Below are 20,080 nucleotides of genomic sequence, written 5' to 3' on the forward strand. Positions count from 1 at the left end.
TGCCACCAGGTCTGAGACACCTGCCTTGACCACTCTATCTCAAACAGCCTCCTATGCCACCTCCCACGGGTTACCTGCTTCCCATTCGTCTTCATAGCACATCCCACCACTTTATGACATATTTTTTTAATTTAGTATCCATCTCTTCCATTAAGATAGAGCTTTCTGAGATCATGGAGTTGGCTTTGCTCCCTGGTCATCTCCGATGTCTAGAACAGTGCCTGGCACATGTAAGTCACCCACATCTTCACTGAATGAACAAGGAATGTAGATATCTCTCTCTGTGCCAGTGGCTCGCTGGCTACAGGCTGTTATGGGTTGAATTATGTTTCCCCTACATTTGTATGTTGATGCCCTAACCCCCCGTACCTCAGAAGGTGACCGTATTTGGAAACAGGGCAGCTGCAAATGTAACCGGTGAAGATGACATCATACTCCAGCAGAGTGAGCCCCTAATACACCAAGACTGGCGTCCTTAGAAAATGGGAAATTTGAAAAAGACATGCACACAAGAGAAGGCCATGGAAAGACTGGAGTTATGTTGCCACAAGCCAGAGAACTAGCAGGGGCTGGGAGAGAGGCAGGGACAGATCCTCCCTGGCCCCTTCAGAGGAAGCATGGCCCCGCCAACATCTCAACATCTTGACTTTGGACTTCTGGCCTCCTGGAGTGTTAAGACAATGAATTTCTTTTGTTTAAGCCACCCGGTTTGTGGCACTCTATTAGGGACTCCAAACTGAGGAAGTTACTCTCCAGGCTGAAGCTATTCACAGTCCCCAGTTGGGCCACTGAAAACCACGTGCTCCAGGCCATGCATCCTGTTTCAAAAAATGGGATTTCTGTGGAGTCTCTGAACACTGAGAAAGGGCAGCGAGCACCGGGAGTGAGGAGACAGGGGAGTGAGATGGCCACGCCGGGGGAAAGGCTCAGGCGAACTCACAGGTACAGGCATGTTTATAACAAAACCAGTCAGTCGTGTCTTGCCTGGACCTTTCTAACTCCAGGACTGAGGGGGAGGCCAAAGGAGCTCTTTGATCAACAAACACGTAATGGGGGCAGGTACAGCTCCGTGGAAGAGCACATGCACAGCACACACAAGGTCCCGGGTTCAGTCCACAGCGCCTCCATTAAAAATACATAAGTAAATACATAAATAAACAGACAAACCTAATTCCCCCCCCCAAAAAGGACTTCAGAAAAAAAAGTACCAATCGGATTTTACAGTAACTATCAGCCGAGAGTAGCTCTCCCCCCCATCCATCAAGCCTCTGGGAGCAACATGAAAAGCAGTCTGAACAGCTGTGCCCTCCTCCTGGGTCCCAATGAACAGACTCGTGCCTTTTGCAAAGGGCGAAGGCCACCCATCAGTGTGAAAGACGTGGATTCTTCTAGCATCTCACGAAGAGAACCCAGACTTTCAGATGGCTCATAGAGATACCACCCAGAAGGCAACTCATTATTTCAACTCAGATGTCTTCTCAGAGTACTCTCTTGTCATCTGCTTTCAAAACAATCCTGAAAAGATGATGTCGTTGGAAAAGTTGCCTGCCTGTTACACAGAAGCAAAATCAAAGTGCTCTTCCTGCTCACTGTGACTGTCCTCACACTTGAAACCCAGAGCGGCAACGTTCTTAACGCCCTCTGCAGCCACCAGCCCAGTTACCAGCTGGAGACGGCTGCAAAGACAGCTTCAGATTTCTTGTTTTTTTTCCATTTTTTCCTTATTAATTAAAAAATATTACAGTGTTTTAATTGCACTCAATTTAATGTAATATACCTGCAGTTCCAACACACTTCATTGTCTATATTGCTGGAAAAGCACTTAAAAATATCAAATTGCATAATTTGTACTTGTACATCTTTAAGGTAGACTTATATGTGAAACTGTCAAAGAGTGGTAGCAGCATTGCTCTGAATATTGAACTTTAAACAGGTCGTCAACCCCTAGACACATACAGAGAATAATGGAAGTGGGCCATTAGTTACTTGAGTAGGTAGCTATTGAAAGAGGGGTTGGAAAGTTAATTCATATCTGTAGTTTTCAGGAGCAAGGGGTCTAGGGCCAGACTGCCCAGGGTCACATCCCAGATCTGCTGTTTCTTAGCCTTGTGTCCTTAGGACCTTGACTTAAACTAAACTGTGCTTCATGGTTTCCCTGTTACACAGGAAGACTACTAGCACCAGCGTCAAAGGAGTGTGGTGAGCATGAAATCAGGCACCGCACAGAAAGCTTTCAGAGCGGGGCCTGGAGGCAACACTTAGGCACTGGCTACCATAAGCCTTTCCCACAATATTAGTAACGACCACCACATGTATGACAGTAAAAAATTAATATCCCTTCACGCTACGTTAGAGTGTGTCTATCAGCTAGATTCCCACCACACAATCCCTTCGGCATTTCTATTTCTCAAATGTAATGGTGGGTGGGGCTCCATGTGTTCACTAGAACTGTTGGCTAATCTGGAATTATCACTTTGAGAATAATTTAAAAAAAATTTTTTGTCCAACTATTTTGTTTTATTTGGGGGGGGGTGGATGGAGAGTAATTAGGTTTCTTTGTTTGTTTCTTTATTTAATGGAAGTACTGGAGAATGAACCCAGGACCTCATGCATACTGAGCACTCACTCTACCACCAAGCTATCCCCCGACACCTCGTGAATAATTTTTCAAAACTTTATCAAAGCACACTTGAGATCACGAGGACAGCCACCTTAGAGTGGAGCCCCACGTCACTGCCCACTTCTGTACCTGTGGTTACAGGCATGCCAGTCCCAGGCTGTTACCCACGACTCAACTCCCCTGGGCTAATGAGACGGGAATGAAGAAAGCCTGGATACACAGCTGATGCAGTTACACCACACAAAGGCCAAGAATGCACAGCGCTTTGGGGCTCTCTGGAAAGAGGACAGTCACCAGGGACAACAAGACATCATGTGACACCCGGGCATTCCAGAGTCTGTGCCCAGTGGTCCACCCAGGATTCCTGCTGGGGGCATCACACAGCATCACCCAGCATAGCAAAATCATGCTGACAATTTGAACGTTAGCAGTTCTGTTAGAAATATTATCTAAATCTATGTATTGGACTATTAGTTTGAGCTATCTCTTCACAGAGGCTGCACGTGTAAGTAATATTATAGTGAAAATTACACACATCTGTGAAAATTGTGGGAAATTGTGTGGCTTGCGAAAGGGGTGGTGAGATGTTAAAGCGGAAGACACTTAGCCCCCAGAGATCACACAGAGCAAGTGGCCTGCGGTCTGGCTGCGCCCCCTCCCCTCCCCCTCCTCCACTGCATCCTTCCCCCAAAGCGCCCCGTGCTAGTCCCTGTGACCAGGCTCTACCATTTCCCCCAAGTGGGAAGTCCTTACACAACTCTCAACCCCCTAACACCCATGCACGGAAGACCTCTGACTCCTGCAGGCAGAAGTTAGCGCTGCCGTCTTCCATTTCAGCAACTTTCTCTTCATGTGAAACCCTCTCTGGTCACATCTGTGTTCTCAGGGAACAGAAGGCTGCTAGGAACCAGAGCCCATCCACCTTTGCATCGCTGGATCCACACTAACTAACGCACAGCCTGGCACCGAGCAGGGGCTCAGGGAAACGTACCTATGAGTGCATCACCGGCAGTGGGTCAGTCCCTCCACTGTGTGCTCGCCTCCATGCTGCCTGAACCCAGGGGAGCACCAGAGACGCGTGGCTTGCTTTCGCTGGGACTCAGGAGGCCAATCCTTGGCCCAGGGTGACAATGGCAGCAGAAGTAGATCAGGCCATTCACCCCAGCTTTTCTGGCTCCAGCTCACCACGTAAGAGGAACAATAGAGATGGAATTATACTGGGTAACGTATTCTAACCTCCCATGGAACAAGTAGTATGCTAGGCACTTTGCATTCTTGACTATCCTTATGCCATGAGACACCTGCGGTTACTACCTGCACTTTTGGAGGAGAGGAAACTGAGGAACAGAATGGCATGGCACCCAAAAGCCCCACAGCTCTTCAATGGCGGAGATGGTACGTGAGCCATCCACCAGGCCTGCCTCTCCCCAGCAGGCTGACTGTGCACCACCGGGACAGTGGGGACCCTCTCTGCAGCCCTTGGTGAAAAGCCCAGGCACGGGTCCAGAAATTCTAGAACAGAACCGATGTTTCCCTGTGGGGGAAGCCCCAACAGAGTCTAGGACAGGGCAGCCGTCTCCACATTCCTCACAGTGGCAGTGACGGTCATAACAGCACCAAGACTGCTCTGACCTGAAGGCTGCCCTCGGCACGGATGCCAGGGGGGTGGGGAAGTGCTGTGGGTAAACCATTCCAAGATACTCACATAACACTTGGATAGTGAGAAGCTCTTTAACAAGACATAAAGCAAGATTTAGAACCGAAGCGCTTGCCTTGAAGTCTGCAGCATCAGAAACCGTCACGGGCGGCTCCCACAGGGAATACAGAATGAGTCTACAGAAGGAGTATCGTGTGCCCCTCTGCGGAATCCCTTCTCTCCCGTGTCTGCTTCGTTTCTCTCCCCAAGCTCCCCACCACCGACACATTGACAACAGAATTACAGGAGGTGTAAGAGAAACATGACACAATGACGGAGGCCGAAGAGAGCAGGCAAACTGGCCCCGGGCTGTCCACGTGCTTTACAGCCTTACATCCCTGGCACCCGCAGGGCATAACTTACCCTCAAGAAGCAAGACCGATGCAGGAGAAAACCCCAGCGAGGACCCCTTGAGAACCTTTCCTTGGAGGACTAACCTCGTGTTTCACCGCCTTCCGAAGTAGCCTATTCGTAAGGGGGTGGCTCATGTAGGGACAGTTATGGCCACACAGAACCACACGAGGGTCTGTGGAATTTCAGGACCTAGATCACTGGGGGTCACTGTGGGTGTGATGACAGATTTCTCATCAGTGTGCCCGGGGATGACAAAAAACATAGCCAAGCCAGCTAAAGTGTAGCCAAGAAGCAGAGGACCCATCACACAACATCCCCACTCCTCCGTGTGACCACTGCACACACTACGACTTTCCATCCCGTTGGCCTTCCCACAGCCCCGTCCCCTTTTCCCCTCCCCTCCTGCTTTACCAGTCAAGGCTCTGCGCTTTTCCCTTAGCTTCCTTAAGGTGCGGTCTGACCTCTGCTGAGGTGCCCCTCGTGCCATCATTTCAAGTCTCCACTTCCAGGCACCTGGGATGGAACCACCGTACTTCCCCAAACCCCTAACAGCAGAGGTTCCCCTTGGAGTGAGCACGCAATGGAAAAACAGAACCAACCACAATCCCTCCTTAAGCTGTGTGCACAGGGAGGGAGGGAGGGAGAGGACATCTGGCTCAGGAGAGCATTGGGGGGTAGCTGGCACAGGTCCCAGAGACAAGAAGAAGGGTGAAGGCAGCATGATGGGGACCTGGAAACCCCTGGAAGTTGGGGGTGCTGCGCAAACATGAGACATCGATATGCAAAAGAAACCCAAAGCGCTTCTGCCTGAAATGCTGACGGCAGAGCCTCCCGGAAGCATCTATTAAGTCATGCAGAAATTCCTGAAAATCTGAATACAAGTAACAAACGCCATCTAACTTCATTCAAAACTGCATCCCTAATACCCAAATGATGGAATCCAAGTGTGCTCCCACTGGGACATCTGGGGGAACGGGGGTTTTCTATGTCTGGCATTACACAGAAACAGTGGCATCAGAATCCACCGTGTGGTTTGTCCAAATGCGTGTCTCTCAGCCACAACCCAGGTCTGACTGAACCAGAATCCCAGGTGAGGGTCTCAGGAATGTGTGCTTTTTTCCCCCCACAATCCCCCTAGGTGGCTTCTATTCCCACTAGAGACTGAGAACTCTGTTCGAGAAGCTTGTGGAATCAGAACCGGGTTCTAAGTCTGGCCTGGATGTGAGGACAGCTTTGGAAGATGGCCCTCATCAAAGCGACAACCCAGGGTCTGGTCCTCACAGCCCACAACCCTGTAGAGAACAAAGAAACAGACCCGACACCTATAAAGCAAATACCCAGCTCCTCAGGCTGTAAAATGCGGATGATCCCAGCACGACGCCACCTGGTTGTACGAGACCCCAACAGGAGGAGACAGGCATGGAGGGCAATTAGCGGAGAGTCTGCAACAGGACAGGTGCTCAAAAGATGCTGCATTCATCCATGACAGTATCCTGAGCCATCTGTCCTGACAGGACGCATACACATTTACCACGTGCACGAACAGACACAGCAAACCATGGCGAATGGCCTCTGTTCTGTGGGACCCTGAATCTTTCACCCATCAGCTCAGGGATACAGCAGGCAAGTTGGCCTACAGCTGCCCAGGCCCTGAGACTCAATGTTCCCTCTCATGAACTAGGACCAGTCAGGCGCGCCTGACCCCCTTTTCCTGGCATATCCAATCCATTACCAAGTCCCATAGGCGTCACAATATATCCCGAACCCAAATACTTCTTAGCACCTCCACCTGGGACCGCCATGGCCCAGACCAGTCCCAGCGCAGTCTTGGGAGAGGACAGCCTCGTTCCTTCCTGGTCCCCTGACTGCAAAATCCCCTCCAGCCAACACTCGCCCTGCACAGCAGGCCCCGCTCTGAGCCCTCTGACGGAGAGCTGCCAGGATTTAGCAAATAAAAATACAGAATGCCCAGGTGTGTCCAAACCACATATTTACTTGTGGTTTATCTGCAAATGATTTAACTGACCACCCTGTATTTCATCTGGAAACCTTATATCCATGCCTTCCTTCCGCCCTTGGAATCAGAACCTATCTCCTTACTAGCATCTGCGAGCCTCACACCATTGGCATCGGCCTAACCCTGTGTTCGCACCTCCTCCTCCTGGCTGTCCCATGAGCACGTCAGTCTCGCGTGGTCTCAGAATGGCTACGCTTGTGTTTCCCTCCATCTGGGACATTCTTCCCTCAGATCTTTGCTTGGTTCCTACCCCTGTCTCCACTCAGGCCTCTGCTCCAAGACAGCCTCTTCCAAGAAGTCCTCCCTGATCTAACAGCCGTCTCTCCACTCTGCTCCTCAGCTTCCATCTCTTTACCAGGGTGATTTTTTATAATATTCATTGCCAGTGGACAGAATTTCTTATCCATTGCCCTTACTGGAAAATGAGTCTTATGAGCAGAAACACTATCTTAGTCATGAATGTCCCCCAGAGCCGAGAGCCACACAGCAGGTGCACAGCAAACAGGGGCAGAGGGAGTGCACATGGGAGGAGGCGTCACAGTCTGTTCCGTGTAAGAGCCACACAGAAGCCGCAGCAGCCCGAAACCCCAGGGAGGTGGCGTTCTGTCGCAGTGACAGCTTGTGCTGGGACAATGTGTCAGGATGGGAGGTGGGGGAGCCCGTGGGGCTGATGGCCTCTCCCCCAGACACGACAGAGGAGATGGCAGGGAGGAAGAAGACCTGTTTGCCAGGTAGGCCTGATGCCAACCTGGCTGCTGCTCACTTAAAAAGTAAAAATACTCCAATACTAATTCTTGTCCTATTTGTCCTCAAAAAGGGCCCTCAATCTGATTCCCTCTGGATGGATGATAAACAAGAAAATGTCATGCCTGCAGAGAACTTCCATGAGCTCATTCTTTCCTAAGATGTACCGCAACCACGTGCAGGAGGCATGACTGTCCTCATTTTACTGGGGAGGAAGTCAAGGCTCAGAAATGTTAGGTCACTTACCCAAGATCACACAGCTAGTAAGGAACCAAGGTAGGATTTGAATGCAGTGAAACATAGCGAGTTAAGTGGATGGATTTGAGAGCCAGAATGCCGGGGACAAAACCTAGGCCTGCTGCCCTCTCTAACGTCATGTCCGTCTGTAAAGCAGCGACCAGGAGAGGAGCACTCGCCTCATGGAGATGCGCTGAAGATGAAATGAGGGAGTCTTAATGGTGGAGAACAGCGCTCGGCACATGGAAGCACTGCCTGAGTGGTCGTCACCTCTTCAGCTCAGGTTTCTGGAGTCCGCATCCCTGGCACATCGCATTGTTTTGAACCTGACCTCTGGCTGCTCCCCCTTCTTCCCCGGCCACGTCCTCTCTGGACCTGGGTCTCCTCATCAGTAAGTTGACAGAAGTGGACTTGCTGGTCATTAAGCCTCCCAGGCTGATGAGCTGGCCCCCCAAGATTGTCTACGTCTTCCCTTCTGATTGTTACAGGCACACTTACTGGCCTCATCCACATCCTTAATTTTTCAACCCCGCCTCCATCCCCAGCCTGAACCACCCTCAGTGATTCTTCCTAACACTGGCCCTCGCTTTGCAAGGCTTTATGCCCTTCCTGAGCACACATCCAAATGTAAAAACACTACATTAAGCACCAGGTCCTTGTTTAGAGCTCTAAGCCAGTAAATTAAAAATTATAGTTCCTGCAGTAACCACCTCTCTTCCTACTGTGCCCATATTTAGAACTGTGTGTTACTGTACAGGTTGACAAATTTACTGCCTTAATATACATACGTGTGTGCGCACGAATGTGTGAGTGCAGAAGTTCCATCTCAGAAATTTCCTGACTTTGGGGAGATTAAATTCTCAGCCACAGTCATGCAGTCATGATCCCTCTCTGCCTGGGGCCCATTTCCTTGAACAGGAGAAAATACAGAATGCATCCTTGGGGCAGTGGTAGAGTGAGGGCTCAGCATGCACAAGGTCCTGGGTTCAATCCCCAGCACCTCCATTAAAATATACATATAGAGAAAGAGCACCCGGATGGATGCTCAAGGAGCCGCACTCCATCCTCCGTCCCTGTGTGTCCTGGGATGGGAGGCCCCAAGTGAGCATGACTCCCAGGGCTCATGTCCCCACTGTGTGTCAGGGGCTGACTTCAAACCCTGCTAGGGTCTGGGGATTTGATTTGGCAAGTACCAAGACAGATCCAAAAGAGAGAGATGAGACAGATGGGGCAGAAGAAAGGAGGAGGAAACAGAAACCAGGTGTGGAACAGAGGGCTGGGAGGAGAGATTTATTAGGAAGACAAAAAGGGAAGGGAGGATACACTGGGGGGGTCCAAAAAGTCAAAATGACCAAAGGAAGAGGAAGGAGGGCTGCACAAACCCCCCAAGAGAAGGGAATAAGCCGAAGTATGAAGAGAAGGGAAAGAAAAAAAGGAAAGAGAATTAGAGTGGAGAGAAAAATGATATGAATAATTTTTGAAATGCTTATGTGTATCTTTTACAATGCATGTCAACAAACTTTCACCCACAGATGGTCAATAAATGTCAGTCCCTCATTTCCCCTCACACTAGAGGCTTCCACAGGTGGTCCTGTCATGGTGTGAGGGTGAAGCCAGGCAGGCTGGGGGCAAACACGTACTTTGTCCTCTATGACCCATGTGACCTTCAGCAAGTTGGTTGATCTCTCTGGGCCTCAGTTTCCTCATCTAAACTGAGGATAATAGGCTTGCCCTGGGGTGGTCCTGAGGCTTGAGTGTGCACAAGGAGACCCAGGAAGTGTGCTATAAACGTACAAGCTTGATTGGTTTCAGTGATTGTTCTTGTTATTCGGTCATCCCAGCAACCCCAGACGTAGGTTTCTGCATCCCCAGGTTAACCCTTGAAGACACTGGTACTCAGGTCAATACCCCCGACAATCAAAAGGAGGTGAAATTCAAACACACTCCACACTCCTTTGACTAAAGACCACAGGGGAGAGAAAGGAGGGAAGGAGAACATGGAAAAAAGAAAAAGGAGGGAGAAGCATCTTTGCCTCCTTACGGGGGACAGAAGACAGTGGGAAGGCAAAGACACCAGAGAATGGAGAAGAGGAAAAAGCAGCTGGGGTATAGCCAAGACAAGGAAGCAACCTAAATGGCCATTGACAGATGACTGGATAAAGAAGTTGTGGTATATTTATACAATGGAATACTATTCAGCCATAAAAAAGAATAAAATAATGCCACTTGCAGCAACATGGGTGGACTTGGAGACTGTATACTAAGCAAAGTCAGTCAGAAAGAGAAAGAAAAATACCGTATGATATCATTTATATGTGGAATCTAGAAAAATGACACAAATGAACTTATTTACAAAACAGAAACAGACTCACAGACATAGAACTCAAACTTACGGTTACCAGCAGGAAAGGGGAGGGTGGAGGGATAAATTGGGAGTTTGGAGTTTGCAGATACTAACTAAGATATTTAAAATAGATAAACAACAAGCTCCTAGTGGATAGCATAGGGAACTATATTCAACATCTTGTAATGGCCTATAATGAAAAAAATATGAAAAGGAATATATACATATAACTGAATCACTAAGCTATGCTATACCAGAAATTAACATTGTAAGCTGACTGTACTTCAATAAAAAATTTTTTAAAAAATTTTTAAAGGAGGTGGGAGGATGGTGGATAGAGAGATCCTGAGACCTCGACAAAGGCAGTGAAGTTGAAGGTTAGCTTTTGGACCATCTCCCTCTGGCCTAGAAGGTCCCTCTAGCCAGTGAGGCCAGCACGGGGAGGGCGTCCTATCAGGCTGGTCCTCCCACACAACCATCCCTCCATCCCTCTCCCAGACTCATTCAGCAAAGCCACTGCTGCTGCACAGAACAGGGGCTCCTGTGCACCCTGCCTTGGAATGAGGCAACAGACCCAGAAGCCCTCACCTCGGGAGGGCCCCAGTTCACTGCACAGCCCTGGCAGTTGCATGAAGCACCCTTTGGCTGGAGAGCAGAGTAAATTTGCTGTGGACATTATCAAAAGAAAATAAATAGGGAAACCCCACAAGGGTTCCATGCAATTGCTTTGCACAGTCTCGCCACGCGGTGTGAGCAGATGCGGAGCAGCTGCCACTGCAAGATGTTAATCCAACTGACATTCTGAGGGAGGAAAAGGAGGAGGAGAGGTTGCCGGTCAGGAAGAGTGGCTTCACCCTTGTCTAAAAGATGGGAGGAAGCAGGGGGAATTAAAAATAGATTCGTTGTCACCCTAACACGACAAGCCACGCACACGTCATCAATCAGAGAGAACCGGCGTGGCTGAGTACCAGACGCAGTGGTACCAGTGGACTCATTTCTCACCAGCAAACAGCGACTGTGCGGGGAGAAGCCCGCGTGCCCAAGGCTGGACAAAGGCTCTTCACAGGCCAGGAGGAGGCAAGTCAGCAAGCAAAAGGCATGTCCACACATCTCTGTGCACACTCAGATTCAAGAACTGGCCAAGCCCCATTAATCTCTCCTAAGTTTCCCGGCAGCTTCTGGCCCAACCCAGCTGATTCTAACAAGCATTTGCAAAGGCCATGACTCTTGTAGGCAATTAGCCCCCAACCCAGGCCAGTCCCTTCGATGGTTCTGACACAGATACAGTGGGAGACCCCTAAGAAATCATAGAGAGCCATGGCCTGGGATGGGGGGACCTGCTCTTCTCCAGGCAGCTCCAGGAACTCTGGGGGAAAGCAAGCCTATTCCTCCCCCTGCACCCAGATTCCTTCTGCCCTTCAGAGTGAGGCATGACATACGTTTCCGTAATAGACCTTCGGAGGCCAGCTTCACCCTTGTTATTTCAATAATTCATTCCTGAAAAGAAAATGCTCTGTGCCAGAAAGTGAACAGGGAACCCATTCCCCATGTTTTTTTAGTGGGAAAAGTTACAATTAAAATTATAAATTAAAATCATAATTAAAACTTACCAGTGCATTCTGTGTGAAGCCAACTCCCCGCACCCAGTTTCCTGAAATTAAAGAAAGACATCATAAACATAAAACACCCGCACGGAAGTGAGAAATTCTCTTGTGAGGATGTAAACTGCTTAAAATGTGGCTTCCTGACCAGAACACTTGTCACACGGCTGTCGGCATCCAGGTACTGTGCGTGAGGCCGCGTGGCCGTTCTCAGTGCTGGTGACACCCCAGTGCCACATTCTTGTCCCGTTGAGGCTGGGAAGCTCCTCAAAATGTCTATAGATGATTCTGATCTTCTATCAATTGTATGTGGTCTGTAACTTAATACTTATTGTAATACATTATTTTATTTAAAATATTACCTCACTTTTTGCAAAAAAAATTTTCGCTATGTCAACATCACCCCTGGAATGTGCTGTTGAGATAGGTACTTTCTATAAAGTTTGGGTATTAAAAAAAAAAAAAAAAAAAGAGGCAGCAGCATTATCCACAATCCTCCAAAGGTGGAAAAGCCCAAATAGTCAACCAAAGGTGAGCAGATAAACAAAAATGCGGTGCATTCTTACAGTGGAGTATTAGCCTTCACAGGGAAGGGAATTCTGACACACACTACAACGTGGGTTAGCCTTAAAGATGTCTGTCACGTGAAGTAAGCTGCCCACAAAGGCACAGATATCATAAGTCCACATATGCGAGGTACTTAAAATAGGCAGATTTGTGGAAATAAAGTGGAACTGAGGTTACCAGGGGCTGGGGGAAGGGAAATGAGAAGTTATCGGCTAATGGATACAGAGCTCTATTTGAGGTGATGAGACAGTTCTGGAAATGAATAGTGGTCACGGTTACACAACACTGTGAATGCACTTAATGTCATGGAAGCGGACACTTCAAAACGGTCAGGGTGGTAAATTTCATGCTATGTGTATTTGAAGACAGTTAAACAAAAGGCACTCTGCTAGGACGGCCTCAACCAGGAGGCATGCTGTAGGTTGTGTGTGACCCACGTCTGGGCCTAGTGAATTTTGGAATGGGGTTTCCTAGGTGACATAGAAGCTTGTTCAATGGTGCATGGAATCATAGAAAAGAGCGCTCACTGGTGAGATAAAGTTTTCAAGAAATATGGACCTGCTCAGGTATTTTAAAGATTCTCTCCTCCTTTTCTTAAACAGACTGGAAATCTAGAGCAATCGGAACTGCTCTCCTTAGTGATCCCATCCCAGGGGTGAGCCCTGAGCAGTCTTGTTCCCAGCCTGTTTAGAAAGATCTTTCTGTTTGCCTGGTGCCAACTGCTAGGCTGAGACCCATGATCCCTGTAGTATCACCATGCTTGCCTCTTGGGGGTCTGTCTGCAAGGTGGTGGCCAGAGCATAAGAAAGGACAGAGGGCAAAGACACTAATATTTTTTAAGGTTGCTTGAATCACTTGATGCCTGCTGACTAATGCATGTAGTGAGGGTGTAGTGGGAAAGCTAACCCTCTTTCACTTCAGATTTTTTGGCCACTATTGTTAATTTTTGCATGACCAAATTGACTTAGGTAAATTCATACACAAAAAGATACAGGATTAGGTAGTCCCCTTGGTCCCTTCCAACGATAAAAGTTTATACTTGATGTTCTCTCTGAAATCGCTAGTTGTGGTCTCTGCATGGCTGGCACTGACTCTGGGGTGGAGGCAGGGATGGGGACTCAAAGACATCAGAGTTGTCATTCAAGAGTAAGAAAAGTAGATTAAGTCCTTATTGGGCATCCTCTGTGGATGAATGCTATATCCAGACTTTCTCTCTAATCCCAGCTATTTGAGTCACCTAAGTTTTTGAGTCCTTTGTGCTCAATATCCAGTCTAGAAAAAAAATCACCTTGTCCCATAGAACAGTGCCAGGCAGCTGGAGTGACTTTCTTTACAACCAACAGTCACCTGGTGCCGGAGAGAAAGGAACCACACATTCTATAGTGTTGTAGGTTTTTTTTTTAAGATTTTTTTCCTAGCATTTTCTTATGAAAGTTTTCAAACATACCATAAAGGTAAAAGAATCTTATGGCGAATATGTACATCCCCACACCCACTTTCTACCATTACCATCTTACCATACTCGCCATGTCATACCTACCTATCCTTCTGTCTTTCAACCCATTTTTTTCTAATTCATTTCAAAATAGTAAGTCAGTCATTAGCACGTTATACTCCAGCCACCTTGGTATGCAGTGCATTAACTAGGGTTCAACAGAGTTACATAAAATGAAACGCACAGACCAACCATGGGTGAGTTTTGACCAAAGTACACACCTACATAACCCAAACCAGTTTTGACGATTCAGGACAGTTGAGGTGATGATGCAATTTAGCCAGGCCCCTTCCACCCAATCTCTGCCCACACTCCCCATACACAACCACGTTTTAAATGTATTTCCATTAATAAGTTGGATCTTCCTGTCCCAGAACTTCATTCGTTAGGAATCAGAGTGTATCGTCCTTTGGGTATGCCTTCTTTCGCAGTGTAACGTGTGTGACCCACCCACGTCGGTGCATGTTTCAGCTGTCTGTTTCTATGCATGGCTCAGTGAGTGATACACTCATGGTATTTCTATACCACAATTTATTTATCTGTCCTCTTACTGATGAGCACCTGTGCTGTTTGCAGTTTTGCACCGACTCCCATTGGAACTGAAGAGTCAGAAGTTAGGGGTTTGTTTCTGTAAGAAGCTATCAGACTTCTTTTCAAAGACGATGAACCACTTTTTACTCCCACCAATAAAGTGTGAGAGTTGCAGCTGCACTGCATCCTTGCCAACATTTGATGTCAGTCCTTTTCATTTCAGCCATTCTGGTGGGTTTGTGGTGACATCTCATTGTGGTTTTACCTGCCTTTCTGTGGGGTCATCAAACTTTTTTTTTTTTTTTTTAAAGAATCCCATTGATTTGCTTATGGTGCTTTTCAAGCTATCTCTTTGTATGTTTTGAGTAGTTGCTTTGAATATTGTATTACACCTGCATAACTTATCAGTGCCTACAGGGATGATATTTTACCAGTTTGAGTAAAGTGCAGAGATCTTTACTTCCCTTTACATCCCTTTATCCTTTCCTATTTACAATAGGATTGTTTTAACATTTCCTCTATGTACATGAAAGCCACATCAGCTGTCTTTCGAATGCCTTTACATCTTGGACACCTACTGTGGAGCTGAGTTCCCACCAAGCAGACACCCCTGCAGCTGCAGACCACCAGCAGATGCAAAAGCATTAGCACCGTGAAGGAGGGCAGCTCTTTTGCTACCTTGACTCTCTTCTGACAAGCGTAAGAGATGTTTGGGTTTTGGGGGCGAGGGGCATCTGTAGTTAGATCCCTGAGTCCAGGCCTGAACTTCCTGAGCATGAAAAAATATGGAGCCCATCCTGCCCTGACAGATCCCAGCAGACAAGGTGTGGTCCTCTTGGGAAGGGCTGTCCCAGTGGCTTCTTCACCGCAGTTTCCCTGGAGGTCTGGTTCTGGGTGGTTCCAAGAACCGCTCCTCGCAGCTTAGTTGAGCACCTGTCCGTCTAGCTTCTCCTAGAATTCTGCAAGGCACCTAATAATGGCCATAAGTCCTTTTCTGTGTAAACTCATGTATTCTCTTGTCTGTGACTGAACTAACAGGGAGAGTCCCACGGCTAATCACTGGCAGACTGGGCTTCAAAGCCCTGATCTCTGTTCTTTCTTCCACAGCGCACTGCTGGAGTCTCTCTCTTGACCATGTTCTTCAAAGGAGAGTTGAAAGTCCCATGTTCTATTTTGAAATGTCTCTTTCGATGTCATTTTCTTTGCCTGCTTTCCCACACCTGCTGTCATCCTTACCTGGGTTGGTTTAACCACCGCTTAGGAACCAGACACTGTGGGGACTTCCTAGAATGGTGATGGCAGTGAGCACCTTTTACTGCTGTGCTTCGTGACTGGAGCTGAATTAATCAAGACATATGTTTCCTAAGATTAAACTCACTCCAGTAAGGAGAGAAGGATGTAATCTGAAGTGGCTTCTCACACTTAGTGGCCTGTGGGCAAACCCTGAACCTGGAGCCCCAAGATCTGTAAATCACGGCTACATCCCAGCTCGGGCCATCGACCAAGACTTTTTGGAGTTTCCACTGCTCCAGCCCCACTGGCTTCCTTGCTGTTATAAATATGTATTTGGTCTTTGTCCCCAGTTCCTGACACACAGCTCCTAAAACCCTTGGAATTTTGGAATGATGAATGTCTTGTGTATGTTAATGAGATAAGTGGTGGCAGGGGACCCCTTGGAAGCTTCAGAATGGGTATCAGTCACCAGAAAGACCAATGCATGATTAGAGGGCTGCAACTTTCAGCTCTGCCCTACCCCTGACCTCCAGGGAGGGGAGGGGGGTTGGAGACTGACCTAAGCACCAGTGGCCAATGATTAAATCAGTCATGCCTGTGCAGTGAGACCTCCATAAAACTCCTTAAGTGACAGGGTTAAGTCAGCTTCCAGGCTGGTGAACACACCAAGGTCCTGGGAGGAGCAGGTGTAGTGAGGGTGCATATGTAACCCCTGCCCCTCCATCCCTCACCCCACACGTCTCTTCCATCCGGCTGCTCCTGAGTTGTGTCCCTCACAGTAAACCAGGGGCAGAGAGTAAAGCACCTGCCCAAGTTCCAGAGAAGGGGGCTGGGCAGACTCTCTGAAGTTACCCCTAGTTGGTCCGGAGCACAGGTGACAACCTGGGACACGTGCCTAGAATCTGAAGTGACAACAGTCTTGTGGAACTGAGCCCTTAACTTGTGGGGTCTGAGCTAACTCTGGGGAGTTAGTGCCAGTACAGAGCTGAATTGTAAGATACTCAGTTGGAGTCCAGAGAGCAGGAAAACTGGTGTGGGAAGAAACCCGCATGCATTTGGTGTTGCAGGTAAAAGTTGTCTAGGCTTGCTCTTCCTCAAATAAGACAAGCATATTCCTGCCACAGGACCTTTGCACCTGCAATTCCTCTGCTTGGAACCTGTATCCTTTTGTTATCTGTATGGTGTGTACTCTCATTTCACTCTAGTGTTTACTCAAGAAGACTTCCCTAATAACTGGCACATCCTGACTTACTTTTCTTCTTATAGCATTTGTATGATTCAATCTTATATCCATCCGTCTTGGTATCCATGGGGGATTGGCTCTAGAACCTCTGTGAATATCCAAATCCATTGATGCTCAAGTCCTTTATATAAGATGGCACAGTGCTTACATATACCCTATACATATCCTCCTGTATACCTTAAATCACCTCTAGAGTACTTGCAGTAACCAGTACTATGTAAATAGTTACTGGCATGTGGCAAAATTCAAGTTTTGTTTTTTTAAACTTTCTGGAATTTGTTTCCCTAGAATATTTTTGATCCACAGTCATTTGAATCCATAGATGTGAAACCTGCAGATATGGGTGGCTGACCATACCTGTTTCTTCACTGATTATCTCCCCAGGGATACTGCCAGCACCTAGAATGATGACGCACCTTAGGAGCTCAATAAATTTGAGGAGTGAACAAATGCCACCTGCTGGCACGGTCCTCATCTGTAAAACCGAGGTCACGATGCTGGCTTCAGACAACCACCATGAACATTAACTGAGATGTGTTATACGTAAAGCCATGACAGTGAAACATGTGCCTAGTCCTTGGTGGGCATTTTAAAATTTTTTACTGATTCCAGGACAAACTGTTTTTCACCTTCTAACATCTCTAAAATCAAGTAGCCTTTAATAATTACGGAGACCACAGAGCAGTGATAACATGGCTACGCCGCCAGCACACTCAGAACAGGTGCACAACAGGCGTCAGCGGCTTCCATGAAAATCCTGGAGACAACTGCAGGGGGATGGGGGTCACTCTTTCAACCCCATGCACCAAATGGTCGTGGGAAGGGGCAGGCGGACAGTCAGATGTGTTGGCAGCATTCTCAAAAGAGGACCCAGGAGTAGGCTAGCAACACAGAGCTGCAACGTGGACATAAGTGCCTTCTTTGCAGAATTCTTACAAGAAATCTGGCGCTCTCAGTGGTGTGGAGGACAGGACAGTATAGAACACACAGATGGCAGTGACACTGAGAAGAAAGGGGAGTCCAGAGGCAGACCCGGCGTGAAGAAGTTCTAGAACTACCTGAACCAACGTGTCTGCCCACATTCCCCTTCATGTGTAGGCATAGCAGTAAAATACGATAAAACCCATCCAATTAGGTCTAAAAAGGCTCTTTCAATAAGCATAAAAGATTCAAAGGGATGAGAAAGCTCTGTGTCACAGCTTAATTAAAAGCGCTTTTAATTTCTTGGCTTTATAGAAAATAATGGAGCATCTTGTAAGTGGCAGCATCTAAGATTAGGTGATACAGGAAATTTGTTTGAGAAAAAAACTGGGACCAAAATGCTAAGGCACATTTGAATCCAAATATTTCTCCACTGGTTCATCCATTCACTTAATTTCCCTGTATTTAATTCCCAAGTCTATTTCAGACCTAATTTACATTGCAGATTCCCCTGGGGGAAAGAAAAAAATCTGGGTGTTTCTCAAGGACCACGATCTCTTGAAGGGTTGTCCTGGGACCAGGAGGATCAGTATCATTTGGAAACTTGTTAGAAATTCACATCCTTGGGCTCCCCAAATGCTAAGTCAGAAGTTGAGGGGAGAAGGAATTGTAACAAGCCCTCTGCCGATTCTGATGGACACGAGTTTAAGGAGCTCTGTTACAGGAAAAACACTTCCGCCACATGCCGTTGTCTGGATCGGTCAAGTTTTACTAAAACATCCTGGGAATTCATCTTGTGCCAGGCACCTGCTGGGGGCCAAATGCTGCCCTGCAATCTAAGGAAGAGGTACAGGTGCAAATGACTAAATAAAATACAAACTGGAATAAAATGCAGGCCGATGGAGGTGCCAGTACCATGCCCCATTCAGGGGACGGAAGCCTGATTCTGATCCAGGAGTCTTGGTGGGCCTCTCAGAGGAGGTAGCAATGGTGCTGGAACATGTTGAGTGAGAAGGTTTTGCACAAACTTTCTAAGATAGAGAGAGATACTCACACCCAGGAACTAGGTCAAGCAAAGGGTACGAGGAGGTTCAGAGCCTGTCAGTCTAAGAGGCCATCACTCAGGTGTACTCTAAAATCTGATTCATTCAACATCCCCTCCCCACTTAAGCCCTCACCAGAGTCCACCTGTGGCACGGCCAGCCACCTTGCCACCCCACATCCACCTCCCGGCTTCCATTCAGGGGAGCAAAGCAGCCAGAGGAAAGGCTCCACCTTACAGCCTCTGGGCGGCTAAGCGCAGCCGGGGGACTTCAGGAAGGCCACTTAGAGGCAGGCTGCCCGGTGAGATGTGAGCCCACTCTGGCCTTCTCCCTGCTTCTTGTTGGCTGCTGGCCTACAACAAAGATGTTGACACCCTAGCATCATATTGGATATCGAGAGCCTGGCTAAGACCTGAGGAAGGCAAGGCTGGAAGACAATATCCTGGGATCTCATGACATCATTAAACTACTGTTCCACCGCACAGTGCCAACACAAGTTCATGGACATGAGAGAGAAACTTCCATCTGGTTAAATCACTGTTACTGGGGACCTGCTGTCATACACTGTCCAGCCTGTCACTGATACACCACTCTCTTTCCGTCAGCCTCCTTTGCATCTTCAGAACTCCGGGTTCTTCCTCCTCTTGCTGAACACCTTTGCCCCCAACCCCCATTTTCCTCTCCATTGACTGCCCTTCTTCTTGAGAACACCATAGACCCACCCAACCCTTTCCCCTGACAGTAAAATGAGGGCACCATTTCCAAGTGTCTTCACCCACACCCCCAGAGTCTCTTTTTGCCTCCATTTCTTCATCTGTAAAACTCAGATAATGGGGCTTATATTTCACAGGGCCGTTTCATGAAGTCAAGGAGGTGAGAGAATTAAACTGCTTGGAACAACGGTTGCCATATAATACCCACTTAATAAACAGTAGACATTAATCCTGGGACACCAAGACCTAGCACGCGCACAGACACACAGTGGGTACTCCACAAATGTTTACTGATTCGAACTTGCAGTTTTTGGATTGACTGCTGTGCCTTAATTGTTCCCGGGCTCATAAGTCCACCACATCCTCTCTTCTCCACAGCCCAGCAAAAAGGCTAAATCTAGCCCCCAACAGGGACATAATTTAGATGAAAGAACGTTTTCTGCAGCCATCCCCGTCCTCAGAGCCTCGCCAAGAAATAGAAAAGCAAAGCAATATAAATATTAATAGGAAATTGTCTATTTGCTTTCACTTAGGCTAATCGACTACAGCCCAATGAAGAGGGAATTAAACAGCTGAAGGGACAGGAAAACATGGGACCGTGACAGGCTGAAGCCCAGAGGACTTCAGTTCCTAGGAGGAAATGCAATCCCAGGCCAACAAGGGTGCATGGAAACCAGGACACAGGGCTTCTCCTTGGGGTGTCTTCAAGATGGGAGGCATG

The sequence above is a fragment of the Camelus dromedarius genome, chromosome 28 (assembly GCF_036321535.1).
Source record: "Camelus dromedarius isolate mCamDro1 chromosome 28, mCamDro1.pat, whole genome shotgun sequence".
NCBI classification, from domain to species: domain Eukaryota; kingdom Metazoa; phylum Chordata; class Mammalia; order Artiodactyla; family Camelidae; genus Camelus; species Camelus dromedarius.